This window comes from Lagopus muta, chromosome 6 (assembly GCF_023343835.1).
Source record: "Lagopus muta isolate bLagMut1 chromosome 6, bLagMut1 primary, whole genome shotgun sequence".
Taxonomy (NCBI): domain Eukaryota; kingdom Metazoa; phylum Chordata; class Aves; order Galliformes; family Phasianidae; genus Lagopus; species Lagopus muta.
This window is the reverse complement of record NC_064438.1, coordinates 34,817,207-34,836,380: the sequence shown is the minus strand read 5'-3', so window position 1 is coordinate 34,836,380 and position 19,174 is coordinate 34,817,207. Positions and strand designations below refer to the sequence as shown.

At 36.4% G+C, this 19,174-nt stretch overlaps 1 protein-coding gene across 3 annotated transcripts in view; it reads right to left on the bottom strand.

Annotated features, from left to right (window-relative positions):
- AKAP6 (A-kinase anchoring protein 6) overlaps nucleotides 1-19,174 on the bottom strand; it is a 276,451-nt gene that overhangs the window by 14,532 nt on the left and 242,745 nt on the right. The gene's annotated exons all lie outside the window — the stretch shown is intronic.

Here is a 19,174-nt window from a genome sequence, read left to right as displayed (position 1 = left end):
CATATAGAAATTTGACTTTTCTTCAAATGAGATTAACTGCAGTCACTTTAGACAAAGCAAACTAACCATTCTGCATTATCACACAGAAGTTAGTAAAAACATATTTGTAGGTCTTTGTGTTGGATATATGATAACAGCATATCACAGCAAACCATTGGCAAAAACACTCAAATGATATAGGAAGAATTATTTTGTCCAAAACAGGCAGAGTAGCATTCAGCAGAGTGATACAGTGATCAATATATTTGATAAAATGATACAATATCCACGTAAGACAAATGTGAGTCCTCATGTTCTACTGGGCTTAGCTGTAAGGCAGATCTCCATGCAGTGCAGCTGTGTTAAGATATCAAAAATAATTCTGGGTAGAACCTTGGGTGCCAACAATTTTTTCTATCCCTGGAGATTTGGTGGATTTGTTGAATGTTTAAGGGCCTTTACAGATCAGTATATCTCAAAACTTTTATGAAATAAATTTGCTAGTCTTTTTTCCATGATGTATTGGCTGGGGGTAGCTCAAATTTTAAAATTCCATGAAAACACTCATTTGCTAGATAACTAATGCTAATAAAAGCAGTGCTGTACATCGAGTTGAGTAGTCCACATTGGGATTTGCCAGTTGGCCATGTTTTCATAATGACTCCTGGTTGGTACCTAGTTGGACCGTGTATCACTTGTTGCTAAGGAGAGGAACATCCTGTTACCAATTTACAACTAAAAATATGGTGCAAGAGATCAATAATTAAATTAAATTAGTTTGAAAACTTGTTAGATTAAGTGCAAAATCAGCTAAAGTTACTCATTTTCTCTGTAGTATGTTTTATGACTCTGTCTCACCTAGCATTAGGAAGATATTGCTGTGAAAAGCTTCCTGAACTGCATAGTTTTACTGTTTTACACTTCTGTCAGCTGCAAAAAGAACTCCCAAAGGCAGGAAAGGCAGGAAATCAGCAGCAGGTTCCAAGGATTTTATGTTCCATAGAATCTGATCTTGTTTCTCAAAACAAAACATTTGGTCCTCATTGGTCAGGAAGATAACCTTCCCCCTGTAAATCAGCACTTGGCTGCCTTGTTTGTTCTGCAGGTCAGATGGACTAAAACAATAAAACATGTGGAATTGTGACCTCACCCCATTCATCTTCACTGTGTAGTCCTTACTTCAAAGCCTATTTTTCATTCTTCAAATGAACATGCTTTTCTGAGTGCTGCTGTATACTCAGAAATTGTACAGATGTAGATATAATGGCAGGGAATTTTACTTTTTTTTTCCTTATTGTCATAGCTACCAAAGACTCTTAAGAGGATATGGTCATTTTACCACCCTTCTTATAAGCATCATCTGCCCTGAGATCTATTAGTATGACTGTAGTATTATCAGACCTTTCCAAGTACAGCCTAGTTTTTAACTTTTTCTGAAACAGACCAGTCAGCTAAAGTCACAAACATTTTTAGCAAGGATATGTATTTTTCTTTCTTTTTTACAATATTTAGCAAGCTCACAAAACAAAAAGGAGAAATTAGAGATGCAGTAGTTGTTGGAGAGAGCAGCACCAGGCAGATTTTTGAATAAAGCTCTGGTTTGAAGAATTAAAAGTGGTGTCATACCAGCCTGTTTGCACTGACAGCAATAGCAAGGTGAAAACTAAGACTATCTGAGGCCAATCTTCATCATGTCAGATGTCTTCTTATCAGCCTGCTCAGTGCATCGGTAGGATGCTAGAGGATTGGAGTTATCATGATTATGATATATATGTGTAGATGTGTGTGTGTAAACACAAATGCACAAACCCCTTAGCAATTTTTCAAATTCTGGGAAATTTAGTGCAATTAGTTACACTTGCTGGTATCCAAAGAAAGTTCATTTTGCCAGCCAGTTATTGTTCCTTTGGTGGAACTTGATCTCCAGGTGGCTTACCACAGATTTCAACAAGTAGATATATGTGCATATATCATCTTTCAAACAATGACTATCTTCATATATGTTTTCAAATTATAGGCACCAAACAGTTAACTCTGGAGTCAACCTCAATGACCACATAGTTTAGAGTTCAGAGAAGGTGAAAAGTTTTGATCAAGTAAAAAATTGTTATGCAATAGCAACAAAAAGAAACACACCATAAAGTATATTTCCATTTTTATAGTATCACTAGGTACACAACATTCAGAAATCATTTACTGTCTTATGAAATATATCTAGCATATTTTAAAAAAGAACAAATTAAATTACAGACTCAGAAGAATGAAAGATTGAGTTAATTCGACTGTATTTGAAAATGCTGCTTTAAAGTCTGGTTCTTTCCAGTGTGAGCCCTGAACTACTTTGCTTTGGATAGTAATCCCATTTCAGTGGGAAATCTCATATGCACAAAGTGTGCACATCAATATTTGCAGCATTGGTGTCTAATGGTTAAACAGTTAATCTGCTGAAAATGCTAAAGGCAAGAAACAAAATTGTCATATATGGATATTTCCTCAATCACAGTGCTCTTTGAGAAAAAGTCTTAAAAATATATTTTTTTCCACTTTTTTTGTTTTTCAAACGCAGATAGTTTTGTTTTTCCTGCAGCAAATTTTATGAAACAATGATTCTCTGTTTCAGGCTCATTTGTATGTGCTACTCCAGTACAGATACTTTGTGTTGGTAAAACAGGCCTGTAATGTAACCCCTACATACCATTATATTTTTTAAAAAGAATTAACATGAAAAAAAAAAAAAGCTTTTACAATAATAAATACAAATTCTGTTCCTCCCTCCCCAAAACATATCCTTCAGTTGCTGTGGACAAATTATCCAAACTCAGCTCTGCTTTAGGGCCAGAGGAAAAATAGAGAGAAAGAAAGAAAACCATCCCCCACCTCCAGGAATGTGTGCACATTCAAGGAAGACAAACATGATTTTGTCTTTTCAAAAATGCAAGCATGCCAAGTACTTCTGCTGCAAGAAACAGTCATATGTACAGTACCCACTTCACCTCTGCTTCATTTTCTAAATGAGGTTCTCTATATTATAGCCAATAAAAAAAATCCCCATTTCCCAACACCAATATTTTAATATGTATAAGCATACACAAAAAAATTCAATGTGCATAATATTGAAGTAACCTGCACATTAAAATATGGTCTCAAAATATATAGAAGCCTTATGCTTTATTATATATCACTGGAAAAAAACAAAAAAACAAAAAAACCCAACAATTATTAAAAGACTTACTCATTATAATTACAATAAAAAAAGGGATGTGTTTGTTTGCTGAGAAAATAAGAATCTTGAACTGTGGTTTCCACTTTTTCTGTCTTCATTTTACAATTACCTTTCTCAATGAAAAGGTACACTCAGTCCTACACATGCAGAACTTGACTTTTTTTGTTTGGTGCTTACAGGCATTGCCAGTGTCCTACAGGGGTGGCTGTATGTACAGATGCCATAGGAAGGACACTGGCTTCACTTCTGCTTTCTGAAGTCACAAATGCCACTTGTATGGGTCTCAACACAGCCTGGGTCACATGGAAACAACACAGGTCACATCACTGAGAAGCTGCCTGCCTTCATGTTGACATGGAGAATTCTCCTATGACGCTCAGAAATAAAAGATTAAAGGATTGTTCCTTATATCTAGTTTTTAATATTGATAATTTTCTGAAATGGCAGCAAAGGGATAGTCTCACAAAATGCTGCATGACAAGCGCACATAAAGCAAAAGTGCAGAACTGAATTCTACCATTTGAAAAAAATTGCACCCTTTGGCATTCATCAATGCTTGCAGAGCATTTGCAGAGACCAAACAGTAGATGCAAGCGCAGTGAGGTGGTGTGTGGGGCATTTTAACAGTGACAACAGCAATGTCAAACACACGCCATGTTTCAGACAGCTGTGCAGATTTTTAGGAGTGCAGCATGCACACTTCTGTGTCAGAGAAACTAACCATTCTCTAGACATTCTGCTGCTCTTCAAATGTCTTGTGAGCATATTAGGTAATACTTGAGGTCAGTTATGCCTGCACAAGTCCTGTGATCAAACTTTAAGTTTCCTGATAAGCTCCCCACAGCACCAGATGACTAAAAGAAGTGAAAGGCTCTATCCCCTCTACCACTCAACAAGCTAGAGCAGCAGGTGAGCCATGCCAGTAGAAGGCCTATAGGAACTTACTTCTATCACAGGCCAAGGCAAAAGCGGGGATTCAACACAGTACTTATTCTTCAGCCTCTGTGGAAGCAGTGGCTTCCATTTTTGCCACTGTATCCTCCTGTGGCTTTTTAACATCTCTGGTTCTCATTTGCTGAAGAAGCCCTTTAAGTGTTACTAGAGAGCAGAACACCTATAACATTTTTATGTTGAATAATATTGTCATCCAAATAGGTTTACAATCCCAGACTTATATTCCAAGTTGTGTTTATAAGCTGTTTTCACATTTTTGTCATGAGAAAGCCTGACTACATGGCATATTTTACAGACTGTTGTTTTTTCTGCTTTGTAGTTTTCTTTTCATCTGTCAAGAGGTTACATGACAGGATTTTTTCAACCTTGAATGTCATTTTGGTCTCACTTCTACTTCAAGGGAATATATTATTTTCTTTGTGCAAGAATCCAACACAAGCCCTTAATGAAACTCTTAGAAAAATGCTCCTAGGTTGACCCAAACCGAAAATGTTGCCATGTATACCTAGTTCAGTAAAGACCAAATCCTGGCACTCTGCCTCAGACACACGCCCATGCAAATTGCAGGCAGCTCATTCAGGCTAAGTCTCAGACGTCGATCCAATCAAGGATTACTTTTTATAGTAAAGACAAAAAAACAAAGCAAAAAACACAACACTGCCACAAACTGCAAGTCTGTAGAAGTGATCATGCTTAAACAGGCTTAAAACTACTGCTTGTCTAAACTACAGAATTTCATCACAATTTTTCATCGCTATGCCCTGTCTTGTGGCAAATCAGTTGTCCTCTGCATTTGGATGCTCTTGCATAATTGCACTGGCATAACAAAATCACTGTTGTTTTGGCTTTGTACTAGTTACGCATAGTTTCGGTTTAATATATTTTACATTGTACTTTATACTCCTTTAAAGGTGTACTCTCAGTTAAAGCAGAATAACTCTGTGGACAGTGCTAAAGGACTAGGTAGATGCAACAGTCTTCTCCCTTGTCACGGGTACCTGAAATCACAAAGTTTAAGAGCTTTGTTTCAACAGAAATAACTGTTCGTGAGAAAACACTAAAAAGTGAGAATCACTGTAGAAAAAAAGATAGGACATTAGCTTTTGAGATTTTAGCCTTAGGAGAAACCTAGAAAGAAAACTTTCTCACTAAAAGCTGGAAAAGAAAGACTTGAATTTCCAAATAAAATCTTAGAATCATAGATTATCCTAAAAAGACTCAGATAGATCAAGTCTAACTCCGGGCTCCACACAGGACTGCCAAAACTCAGACCATAGGTCTAAGAGTACTGTTCAGACTTTCCTTGAATTCTGGCAGCTCAGTGAAATGATCAGTGTCCCGAAGAGCCTGTTCCAGAACCCAACCATCCTCTGGTGTGGAACCTATTCCTGATATCCACCCTGACCCTACCCTGACACAGCTCCATGCCATTCCCTTGTGTCCTGCAGCTGCTACCAGAGAGCAGAGGCCAGCGCTGCCCCTCTGCTTCCTGTCTTCCCATATACAAGAAAGGGAGATTTGATCTATTATTTATAAATAGCAGAACTGCACGAAGGATATCTGGGTCTATCATCAATTTCTCCTTCTCACAAAGCAGTTAAGAGACTATCAAATTTAGCCTAATTCATATCAAGGATGACTGACTCGCTTTTTCCTCACATGTAAATTTTCAACAGCATTTCTTTCTTATCTCTGATCAGGCATTTTCGATGTCATTGATCCACAACCCAAAATTTATGATATTGACTAGAAGGGAGTCAATAAGCAAATATCGTGAAGTCAGAGGCTCCCAGACTATTGCACATTACAAGTAGTTCCACAGTCTGCCTACCTATGGATTTCCAGGAATTAAGTTAAACATCACTACTGTCAGTAAATGGTGGAGAGTTATGACATTGAATCCAAATGATAGTGGTAAGCACCCTGAGATCACACCACAACTACAGCTCACTGACATTACACAGTGCATATCTAGAAAGTGCTGTTTCTCAAATGTTGCAGAAGAGAAACAGGAGCCTTATCTCCAGATGCAAGAAGTCCTTAGGCAGAACTTTTTCAGTAAGATCATCCCACTCACTCTCAAACTTTCAGACTTTTTTCATGCGTCCATCACTGGTAAGTGCCTGTTATTTATGGTTGTCTCTGTACATAACAGATGCCAACATAGCCCTGGAGCTGGCCCGACAAAAAAAAAAAAAATATATATATATATATATATATATATATATATATATATATATATATATATATATATATTTTGGCAATTTCAATCTCATCTTAGATGCTGAATGAATTCTACGCAATCTGTGAAGTACCAGTGTTAAACGTACAGTTTGTTTTGGTCACTGGAGAAGTTATTTAATATATGAACACATTATAGAAATTCACTTAGAAGAAGAAAAAGTAAAAAACAAGTACTCCTTGTTAGGGTGAGAGGTTTGTATTTGCCTGCTTTAGTTTGGCTAAGTACAAAATGACACTGGACTGTATTTCATTACTGCAAAAATATTACTCATTACGTCATTATGCAACATCCTTCTATTGCAGGAGAGCTTATTTAAAACATTGTACAGTTTAGATTTGGACTCAAATTAGAACATAAACTGAAAATTTAAATCTATCTACATATCTTATACCTTATGCGGTGGTGAATGACAAAGTCCAACAAGCAGCAAAAGTTTACAAAGTGATGTAATAACTGAGGGGCTCAGAGCTGTAAGTACTAATGTTATTAGAATAAATGTTGTTAGCATGCAGCTTTAAAGCGTTTTGTTTCAAACTGAAGCAATATTCCTTCTCCCTTCTAAAACAACAAAAAAGAGTATTTTAAAAATGAAGCATCCCCCTGCTTTGTTCAGTAAACTTGCTGGATGAGCTGTGACTCCATAAAGTTTAGGAACTCATTTATTATGTTGCTAGATTAGAAGCTGCATTTATTCACACAGTGCATCTCTAAAACTTAGCTTTCATTAGAGCTGTGGGGAGGCCTAGTCTTTCTCCCTTCTCTCGAGAAGGTGAAGCTCAAGAAGATAATTAACCATGAAACAATAAGGAGGCTTGCTGGGTAAGCACTAGTGTGAAAACAGTTACTCCTCACAAAAGAGGGGAAATTAGCTGGCTGGATAAAAAAGGAAGTGTCAGACTGGAAGACTGAAAGGGCTGCCAGCATAAGTAGATAGCTCTATGCATCATTAATACAATTTTTTTTTTTTTAACACTTAAACTTCACTGCTCTCTAAATTTAGATGCATTTAAACGCTATGTTTTAGAGGAGATTAACATGCCATTTTAAAAGAATTTCTCTTAAACTTTCCATTTTCACATTTCACCAGTTTTAGTCACCCTTCCCGCAAATGCAGAAGTTCACCACCCTTTCAGTACTCTTGTTTACAAAACCGATGTAAACAGAGCATTCTAAAAAGATTCAATTTGCTCGTTGTATTTTACAAGCACAAATTATTTTATATTAAAACACATTTTTATGAACAGAAAGTTCGTTTCGATTTCACTGTTTCACACAGTAAAGACTTATGATGTGTGTTTCCTTTCAAAACTTCCTTCTACTCAAACAGCGTTCCCTGAAGCAGCCACATCTTTGGCAGAAATTCAGTTATAAGCTATGCCAAAAGAAATTGAATAAACAAACACTGCTTAATGCAGCTGGGTAGGTAATTTACATATTACTGCACACCAAACATGAAGGCCTGAATATGGATTAGAGCTACAGCGATGACACAAGTATCTTATGTGTTAGAGGAAATAAAAAATTCAGATCATCATTGCTAATGATTTACATGATATGATTTAATGTATACTGTATTACTTCAGATACATAAATGTTCATATTTAACTACTAAAGAGATGGATGACTTATATTTTCTGTTTTACTAGAAATCTTGAAAAACTGTTAAGTGGATGCATTTTTCAAAATTTCTTTTGGTGAAAGCAGCCTACCCAAATGACTGCATCATATTCTTTTCATACAATGAAGGAAGAAAGAAACAAAAAGAAACGAACAAATACAATGAAAACCCTCTAGGCATTGCTTAAAACTGATTTTCTACATACAAAAATATTAGGTAGGTAGGTCTCAAAACTCACGTGCTTTCAGAAAGCATCTATCATTTTGGTGAGGTCAACATTCCATTCAGCTTAGTCTATCTCTTGCAGTGATCAGTAGTGGATGTTTATAGAAAATTAAAAAAAAAGTAACAGAATGGTGTCATGCAAAATTTGAGAAGTCAGACTTCCAGAGTTGTAGATACAAAACATCAATTGATTTCTCCATTAATTTGTCTAGTTATTTAATGAACTCATTGAATTTTCTTATCCACAGCGTCAAGCAGGAATAAGTTTCAAAGTTTTACTAACACTGGATGAAAACAGTATTCCTTTTAGATTGTTTTAAATCTTCTGCTCCATTATTTCATTGTGTACCCTTTCCCTCTCGTGTTAAGAGGAAATGCACCTTGTTTATTTCTTCTCACTTAAATACATGCATGCATGCATGCATATAGATAGATAGATAGATAGATAGTATTCCTTTCTGCTTTCAGCTGATACAGCTCCTATAGCACCCTATAATAATGAACAATGAAACACTGATTATTCAAATATATAATAAAGATCCTGCAAATATATGTTTATAATGACTGGAATCATCCAATCTTTTCAGGATGGAAATAAAGGCTATACAACTAGTTACCAAATGAGGCTTCTTCTATTCTTTCTAAAAATTATTTTGCTTGAGAACTCTTGAAGATATCAGAAAATCAGCTTCAATCACAGTCATATACCATTCCTTATAGAACTGTGCTCATTAGAGACGCAGTGCAACAAGTCACTAAATTAATTCAATAATCACTATTTTGTGACTGTTGTATTTCTCTTCTCTGTAATCTTTTAAAGATGACACGATCTCATGATATGCTGATATTAGGTATAGGAATAAAAAAAGACTGATGTCATCCTGTAATCAGAACAGAATGCACTTCAAAGCTCAGAACTTTTATATATATAGCCCTATTCTTAGTTGTCTAAATTGGAATTTCTTCCTTTAAAATGTGACATTTATCACTGAAAATAATAATACTAGCAATTTTTTTTCCTACTTTCCTGAGATGCATGAATAAGAGCAGGTGAAGGAAAGTGATCCTTTCTCTCTACTCCACCCTGGTGAGGCCACATCTGGAATACTGTGTCCAGTTTTAGGTTCCCCAGTTCAAAAAGATAGGGATCTCCTAGTAGTCCAGCAGAGGGTGAAAAACATGATAAAGGGCTGGGAACATCTCCCATATGAAGAAAGGCTGAGTAACATGGGTCTGTTCAGCCTGTGGAAAAAACGACAGAGGGAACCTGAAAATTATTTATAAGTCTCTAAAGGGAGGTGGGAGGCAAATAAATGAGGCCAGGCTCTTCTCGGTGGTGTGCAGTGATAGGACAAAGAGCAATGGCCTAGAACTTGAACATAGGAAGTTCCATACAAATATGTAGAAGAATTATAAGAAAAAGATTGATGAAGCACCTTAACAGTTACCCAGAGAGGTTGTGGAGTCTCCTATGGAGATATTCAAGATCCACCTGGACACTTAACTGTGCAACCAATTGCAGGGAACTTGCTGTAGCAGGGGAATTGGACTCAATCTCTTAACATCCTTTTCAACCCCTGCAATTCTGTGTTCTGTTCTATTCCATTTGCAATTAGTTATTTTTGCCATTTAAACCGTGCATGAATGTTCTTTCAGTACCTGCATGTACTGGAAATATCAGATTTCCAGTTTCTGAATATCATATATTGCTACTAGAACTGAGAATTCACTTGAAGATTTTATGCATCTTACATTTCAAATCCATGTTTCTGGAGCACAGGATGTTTTGCTATCAAAGCTGTGGCTTCAACCAAACTCTTCCAACCATTATTTAGTATGTAGCATAGGAGGAAAAAAAAAAAAAACAACAACAAAGATTGACTGCTGGATGGTAGAATACATGCCATCATGACCTGAACGTGCCATCATGATGTCGACTTTCCCCACTGTAGAACTATAAAGCTCACATTTATAGATTTTATAAGATTGAATTCTGCTGCCCCAATACCTGAATTTTTGTAATCAGTACTATTATTTTTAATTGTGGCAAGTGTTGTTATGTATAAATGCAAAGAAATTAAGAATATTAAGATACACCATCAGTGGAAGTCAAATACCATATCAGGAGAGACATGATATAATGATAATTTTCGTGATCATACAATCATGAAATTATAGAGCTATGAGATATATTGGCACTCAGTCTCTGAGGGCCTTTAAAAAACAACCACTAAAAAAATTAAGGAAATTAAAATTAAAAAAAAAAAAAAAAAAAAAAAAAATCAGATCACCAGGCAAGTCTTAGCAGCTTTCTGCCAGCTATGAAATTTCCTCACCTAACTGGGAAACAGAAGTATCTTCTCGGCCACATGCATGAACACAGAAGTTTTGTATACCCCAAAATAAAACACTACCAATTTCTCACTGGATAATGCAGCATCACTGACCAGCCATAGAAGTTACTGATATATAATGAACTATTTTTAAGCAACATTAAAATGCATAAATTTCCTCTCTTTCCAAAATTGCATATATGAACAGATTAAAATTGCATTAGCAAGAAAGGGAACAGAGAAGAAATTATTCTCAAACTTGAATATAAAAGTACACAAAACCTTGTGGCATTGTACTAGGTAGTTCATATAATTCTTCCTTTAATACTGAGGAAAAATAGATTAAAAAAAAAAAGTCTAAGCATACAGGATTTAAAGAGAAGGCTTAAGAGACACTGACCACAAAAAAAAAAAAAAAAAAAAAAAAAAAAAGCAAAAAAAACCCCACATTAGTCCAGAGGCACTATTTTGTACTGAATTCAGCAACAATGCTTTAAGACAATTATCACACCAAAAACCTTGACCTATGATGATGACGCTGTTTACCTCAAGTACCTGAAATCAGTTTTTCACTGATTATAGAATAAGCTGTGGTTAGTAGCTATATATAGTCAAGCAACCAGTTGGTTTAACAATTATATCCTCTGATTATTTTGCTTTTGCACTCTTTCTGTTTAAAACCAGCAGCCATTATGAAGCATCTGCACTCTTACAAAGAAAGATATCCTATAAAAAAGGCAAGTAAATCTTAAATCCTGCATAGAAAAGTGTGTGTCATTAATAAAAATCAAAGAGGATTTGGGGTAATTAAATATTGCAGCAATTGATTTTCTCATTAAAATAGCTCTTTACTTTCAATGCAATTTTGTTTATCTTCCTGTGCTCACACCAACAATGTCAACAAAAAGTAATTTTCACCTCTTATGTTACAAAGTTCACTGGGTACCTCAAGAGGACACAGAAACCATATGTGCCTGTGGAATTGACAGGAATTTACAGAAGAGAATCATGCATATCAGGGAAGTATTTTCAGTTAGTTGAGGTGGATAGTGGTTGAAATCTGTTACTATGAGTTGGCGATTAAACAAGCTACAAGAGAGGCTCGCGTAGGTTTCAATACACCAGAAATTTCAAATTCATACCTAATCAACACCATCACGGCCCACAGATTTGTGTGTGTTGAGTTAGCCTACAAGATCTCTGAGCAGATTCTCCTCCACCAAGCAGAAGTCTTTCCTTCCCCAGACTCTCTAGCTTATCTCAAGGGTCTGGAATTCCCAAGAGGCAGTCTTAGCAGTAAAGACTGAAGCAAAGAAGGTGTTCAGTAACTCTACCTTCTCAGTGTCTTTTGTTACCAGGACACCCATCTCATCCAATAGCGAGCCCACATTTTCTTAGTCTTCCTTTTGCTACTGATATGGTTAAAGAAGCCTTTCTGGTTGTCCTTGACCTCCCTCACCAGATTTAAACCAAGTGGGCCTTAGCCTTCCTTGTTGTATCCCTATATGCTCCTGACCACATTCCTATATTCCTTCTAAGTGGCTAGACCCCTTTCCCACATTCCACAGACTTTCTTCTTCCATTTCAGCTTCCCATGAGCTTCTTTTCATCCATGAATATCTCCTGCCACCTTTGCCTAATTTCTTACTCTTACAGATATAAAGATCTTGACCATGGAAGAAAAGGTGCTTGAATGCCAGGCAGGTCTCTTGGGTCCCCTTAACTTCCAGTGTTCTAATCTATGGAATACCCTTAAATAGGTCCTTGAAGAGGTGAAAGCTGACTCTCCTGAAGCCCAGGACTGCAATACTACTTTGTCTCATTCCTTCAATGTAAGATCCTGAACTGCTATATCTCATGGTCACTGCATCCAAGGCTACCCTTAACTTTCATTTGTTTCTTGTTTGTAAGAACAAGATCCAGCAGCACATCTCTCTTCATTGGCTCCTCCACTACCTGTGTCAGAAAGTTACCTTCCCTGCACTGAATGAAGCTCCTTGATTGTGTGCACCCAGCAGTATTGTTTTTCTAGCAAATACCAGGCTGATTAAAGTCCTCCATAAGAATCAGACCCTGTGATCATGAGGCTACTTTCAGCTGCCTATAGAAGGCCTTATCAACTTCCTCCTTTTCATCAGGCTGCCTCTAGAAAACACCCACAAACGTGTCACCCATATTAGCCTGCCCCTTAATTCTCACCCATAAGCTCTCTACTCACTCATCATTAATTCCTAGGCAGAGAGCAATACATTCCATTTGTTAGCTCGCTATAGAGTAAGGCCACCACCTTGGCTTGCTGTCTGTCCTTCCTAAGAAGTACACAGTTATGCATTCGATAATACTGAACTACCTTTTCTGCTCTAAGTGGAAGAAAGAGTAAGCTGCTCTTGAAGAGGCTCCACAGAAAAGCCTATTCCTAGCACTACTCATCTACATATATCCATACTGTGCTACATACAAAGATTTCTTTCCCAACACCCCTCTTTCATTAACTGAGAAGAACAAAGGGCATGCTGAGTACATTTCCTCTCAAGCTTAACTGTTTACCCCACTTCCAAATCATCTGGAACTCGTGAGAAAGTTAGGAGTATCATTTTCTGTCATCCCCAGGCTTGCCAGAGACTGTGAAATAGAACTGCCTTATTCTCTGTACTCTGAATTAGCCATTCGTTTCTTTTTGCCTAATCAAACCTATAAATAAAGAGTTCATAACATTATTAAAAGTAGATATAGATAGAAGACTGACTTACGGCAGTGAGCTCATATGACTGCCTCTCATGATTTATGCTCTCTTAACGAAAGCATCTTGCTGAGATGAATGGAAGTTAGACTGGCACCACATCTGGACGGTTGCCCTAAATTGTCATTTGTGCAATAAAGTTTTGCATTCTCTGAGAAATCTCTCTGGAAAGGCCTAAATGTATTAACTCTATTCGCTCTATAAAAATTCACTGCAGATGACCATGCAGGAGATTTTCTCAATAATGTTACATAGAGCTTATTTGGTTTTTGTTGTTGTTGTTTTTTTTTGTTTGTTTGTTTGTTTTAAATGAATTTTCACTAAGAGTCACTGCATCTGCATTATTAGGTTTTTTTTTTTTTTTTTTTTTTAGAAAAAAGTTACATCTGATTTCATAATTATGCACTATTCTTTTTTGGATTCTACAGAAGAGTATTCCATGTCACAAATTAGACGTGTAATACCACACAGAAGCTGAAAAGCTTACAGCACCTCAAGTACAAGAATTGTGATGAGCCTAAACAGAGTTATATACATCAGAGACTATCATCAAATATCAAGCCACTGAAAAAAAGGCATACTTTAAGAAAGGAAGCTCCAAAGAGAGCAAACTTCAGTACTGAAACATGAGCAGAACAAGATGGCTAAAAGAACCAAATACAAGCAATCAGTATCACACTATGAAGAAATGTAATATCAAAACAAGAATAACCTTTGACAGATAACAAAAAAACAAAACAAAACAAAAAAAAAAACAACAAAACCAACTTCTGAATATTCAAACACAAGTTATACAGTTGGAAGAGTAATTGGAAGAGTAGTTAGAAGAGTATTTTATAGGTGTTATAGTTAGAAAGATTATCGCAGTGAAAAAGAAACAATCAAGAAGGAATTGATCCAGTACCCAAGGATCTAGGCTTGTAGTGGAAAAGTCCAAAAAGGAGAGATCTGCAGAAAGAGATCTTTCCATAGTAATAGTAAGCCCTTAAATGGGGTCTAAGAGGGGTGCATCCAGGCTCCATTCTTTCTGGTCACAGAGTTGAATTGCCTTCACCTGTGTTCCTGCAGGTGATTCAGTCCTTTTCTCAGGTGATAAATCAGTGGTTTAGGCCATAACTCAACATACACAAGTCAGTAAATAATTACTTTGTGAGGGCTAGATCATGCAAAAGATGCTCAGCACTTTAGAATGTGTAGTATGTCCTCCTCAGCCAATTAAGGTAACTTTTACTCAGTACTTTGCTGTACTGCTAATCTTCCAAAATTTTTTATGCAAGATTTCTAGCTAGATCTCATCTCACAAAACAATAACTTGTAACAAAATTACAATCCTGTAGGAATCATGTTTCTAATTTATCTAACTATCTAGTTATCTAATTATCTAGCTATGTAAAAAATAACAGAACAATGTTGAGTACATTTTTTACCTCTGAATGCAGGGTTTTGTACTGTATCTTAGAACAAGTGTCAGTCCATAGCTTGGAAAAACATTGAACCAATGTATTAAATACAGAGAACTGAAAGGGAGAAGAATACAGTTAGCATTACACTTAACATTACTAAAATCTATTTTCTTTGGAAAAAACATTACAGAAACAGATGAAGAGAGAAAAGGGTAAAGATACCTGATCAGAACCAATACAGTATGTTTAAATGACTTGTTTTTTGAAGTCAGTTGTAAAGAATGAAATAAAGAGAAAGCTGGGAAAAATACTAAACAGGGCTTTACGGAATCTTTGTTCCCCTTATGAAACAAGCACATAAGAAACAAACTTGTGGTAAAGAGAGAGGTTTGGGTTTTGCTTTTTTTTTTTTTTTTTTTTTTTTTTTTTTTTTTTTTTTTTTTAAAGTGAGCTGCTTTACCATTGCAGATTTTCCCAAGTCCTTACAACTCTAATTAAAATGTGGTAATTGGTTATGTTACCTCAATTACCATGATGCATGGACATTGATGCAAAGCGACATCAATTGAATCCCTTGGGTGTTATACCCCAAGGCCACCCCATTTATTGTGGCCTTATTATTTTCAATTATGTGGTTGGATGTGTAGCATACTTTCCAGCCAATACAGATGGGGGTTTTGCTGGACATACAGTGTAGTGTACATACAGGATGACTCAGGAGGAAAAAAGAAATAAAAGTTTCCAAAATTTCATGAAGCATAGTGGTAGACTTAAACCAATGAATACTTCAGACACTTTCTGGACAATGTGAGAATTACAGCACCTTAATCCAAATTATCTTCTCTCAAAGTCTCCATTTTAAAAGCATTATGAATACTGTCCCTTCAATAATTAGCCCTCTGTTGAATAAGAAAAGAGATTGTGCGCTCCATAAAATTGATATCTTTCTCATTCAGTGAATGAGCAGTCTGGAGAAAAAACAGTTTCTCTGGTCATCAAAAAGGCAGGAATTGAATTGCAATTTAAGAAATAGCATCTATTAGAAAACACACTTTTGTCTCTCTATGAGCTACAGCAGTTTTACGTATTCCAGTACTGACAAAGCTGTTCCAGAAAAGTGAATACACAGAGTAACATCATTGTGGCTTCCTATACAGAGATATATCTGACTTGGATAGGACATCAAATTGTGAATATCATGACTGCTGTAATAATGCACTGAGGCTAGATGCTTACTTAAACTGAATATACCAATTGGCTAAGCAAATGATCAAAAATACTGCCTAAAACAACTTACATATTCCCACTTTGAATTAGCTGATGAAAACTTGTTGGCATGACCATGACAGATGCTGTCCCAAATCCATTTTTAACTGTTCAGTTTTCTTTCATGTAGACCAGATCCTCCAAAGGAGAGTGCACAGTGAGTTAAAGCTTCTCCAACTGCTGAGTAGGAATTTCTGATGGCAGTTTTCAGTTTAGTTGACTAAAGACTGTTGCTATTGCTGTTGCAATTGCCAGACAGACTCCTTTTTCTTCTACAGTGATTGCCAGCAGGGTCTTGTTAGGTAAACTGAAAGGCATCTGTGTAATTCTGAAGCTAAAATTTAGTTGTCAGATAACATTATACCAGCAAACTATGGAATGATAAATCTGGGGGAAAAGAATTTACAAAAGACAAAACAAAACAAAAAGGCTGAGGAACATTGAAAACCTTCAGTGAAGACAAACAATTCAAAAGAAACCTAAAACCTCTTTGTCGTTAATTCCAGTATGCTTCTGTAATGATATAAGTGGCTCAGATAAGTGACTGGGGACAGAAACAGGACAAAGAAAGATCCCAGTACACAAATTAAAAAGAGAGCAGAAGATGCAAATGACTTTTGCACCTCTTTAATGCAATATAATAATTAGGGTTATCTTATGTACTATCAGCAAGTTGGATGCCATGAATGAGTTCGGATGCCATGAAGTTATAAAATCATCTCATCATTTGTTTTCATAAATTACAGTATTCTGTGGGCAATCACAAATGAAGACTTGTTAGTAAGAGATACTGTTTAAGTGCCAAGACTGGCACACTATCAAATACAGAGAGATAGGGAAGCAGAACTAGTAATCCTGGTACCTACCCAACAAATGACTACACAGGAACTGAATGAAAAGGAAGTCTAGAATATGCCAACTCAAACCAGGGAAGAGAAAGGAACCTGAATTCTGTAGTGGCTGTGGCATCCGTAAGTGTTGGGAATATAAACAGTTTTATCAACATGAGAAATCTGTAGATGTTGACACACTCAAAGAATCATATTATTATAAACAAGACTAGAATAAGAGGTTGCAAAGCAAAACAACTCAGTGTAAATTAAATGAGTATCACATCACAATGGCAGTTAATGGCTGCTGTTTCTTAGCAGAAAGAATGGTTCCCCCCTTGCACAATGAAAAACAGTTCAGACCAGCAAATAACTCCAGACTCCCTCAGGCAAAGGGGGAATGAAGCAGCATGCACCTTGTGAAGTTCCAAGCACTGGGACATCAAGCAAAATACAGTGCTTGAACACCATGCCTCAGCTCCCGATCGATTGCAGTCCCACACAGTAACACAAGGCTCTTCACTCCTGCTGTAAGAACAGCACTAAGCTCTAATTAGCACATTACAGCTTATTTAGAGTAACTGCAGCTACAGTGAGCAAACTGTCTCCATGAGCTGCCCACATGCAAGAGGAGATAATAGGCTTTCCCTACAACAACTTGGAGTTCTGTTCAGCCCCTCTTGAAGCTATCTCACAAATGCAACTTTTTTGGTGTTCCACACTCAATAGAACAGATATATTTGTAACAACAAAATTGTAAGTTTTGTATGAAAAAGGTAATTTTCATCTTTGTAGTACCTTACCTTTCAGATAAGTACAGTAAAAACCCAGCTCAATCTCTTTTGGGTAGCTAAAAGGACTGCTACAAAAGTAATACCTCCTATTTTATTATATTGGTCCATGAACTCAGAGGCAGATGTTGGTGGTATGGCAGTACAGGCGGAGTCTTCCCACAATATTCTGTTAAATTTTGTTGCTGTGTAACAGATGGCAGCAGAAGGGCAGTCTGACAAAATGGCGTCTGACATGGAAGTGTGTATGAAGCAATGGTGCGTCACTGAATTCTTCCATGCAGAAAAAAAATTGCATCTGTTGACATTTATTGATGCTTTTGGAATGCTTATGAAGACCCAATAGTGCACAGCACACTGAGCATAATGAGGCAGTAAGCTGTGTAGTGGCGACATTGATGTGAAAGACAAGCCCTATTCCAGACAGCCATGTACATCTTTTACACCACCAAATGAAGAATATCTTGATAAGCTCATCTACACAAATTTACTAATGGTGGTGATTATTTTGAAAAACTGTGTTTTGTAGCTGAGAATTTAATCTACTTAATAGATTATTGTGCTCTTTGTATCTGTCTGTTGTAGTTTACATGGAGGCATTACTTTTGGAGCAATCAATGTAGTTACAGACTTAGCAGAGTCTCAACTTTTAGCAACCCAAATTCAGAATTGCAAGAACTGATTTTTAGCTATCGCCCAATACCTCACATATGTGTTCTTGAAGCTTCAAAATTCACATAGTTTTTCTACTACTGGCTCAATAAATAAATCTTTTGCACAGCACTAACCAACAGTTTACTAGAGCTATTGACATCTGAGTAATATAAAAAAAAAAACATTTCAAAGATGGAACTATCACATCAACAAAACTGGTGTTTCTCAATAGAATACCAATTACATTTTTCAATTAAAAAAATATTTGCTATTTTGTTTTCCTTCTTCAGCAGTTTTTTCTGTTCTTCAGTCTCAAACCCATATTCTAAACCACTATTTTGCCTTTGACTTCCCTCACTTCTGTTCTTATTTCTCGCCCTCCTAGATTCACTACCATCAAAACTCAGGAATCTTATCTCACCAGTGAGACAGCATTTGTCTTCTCTTTCTTACACTCTCATTTAAAGGTGAATGTACTGTTAAAATTTCTCCTATCATTACCTTCAACACTACAGCATCCTCCTCACCAACTCACTATTTCTTGGCTAGTTCAGATTGATAGTATTTTCATTCAAGAACTGCCATTTTTTTCAGAATGATATCTTGTATATCTTAATACTACATTAACACAAACAACTCCCAGAGAAATACAACTTCTGGTTTTTTTTTTAAAGGAACAAAACTAAGTCAAAAGTAGTATTTTGCTGCTAGTCAGACAATTGTCAGGAAATAAGTACATATCAAGTATTTTTGCCTTTTATTTGTTTTATATAAACCTAAAAATTATATAAGCAAAAATGTCACTTATTCTCAAATCTCATCAAGGCTCCTCAATACATGCATTACAGAGGGTTATCATTGCTGTCAGCGTAGCTGCAGCATACAGGCTTTGGCATTATGATAGTACCACAGA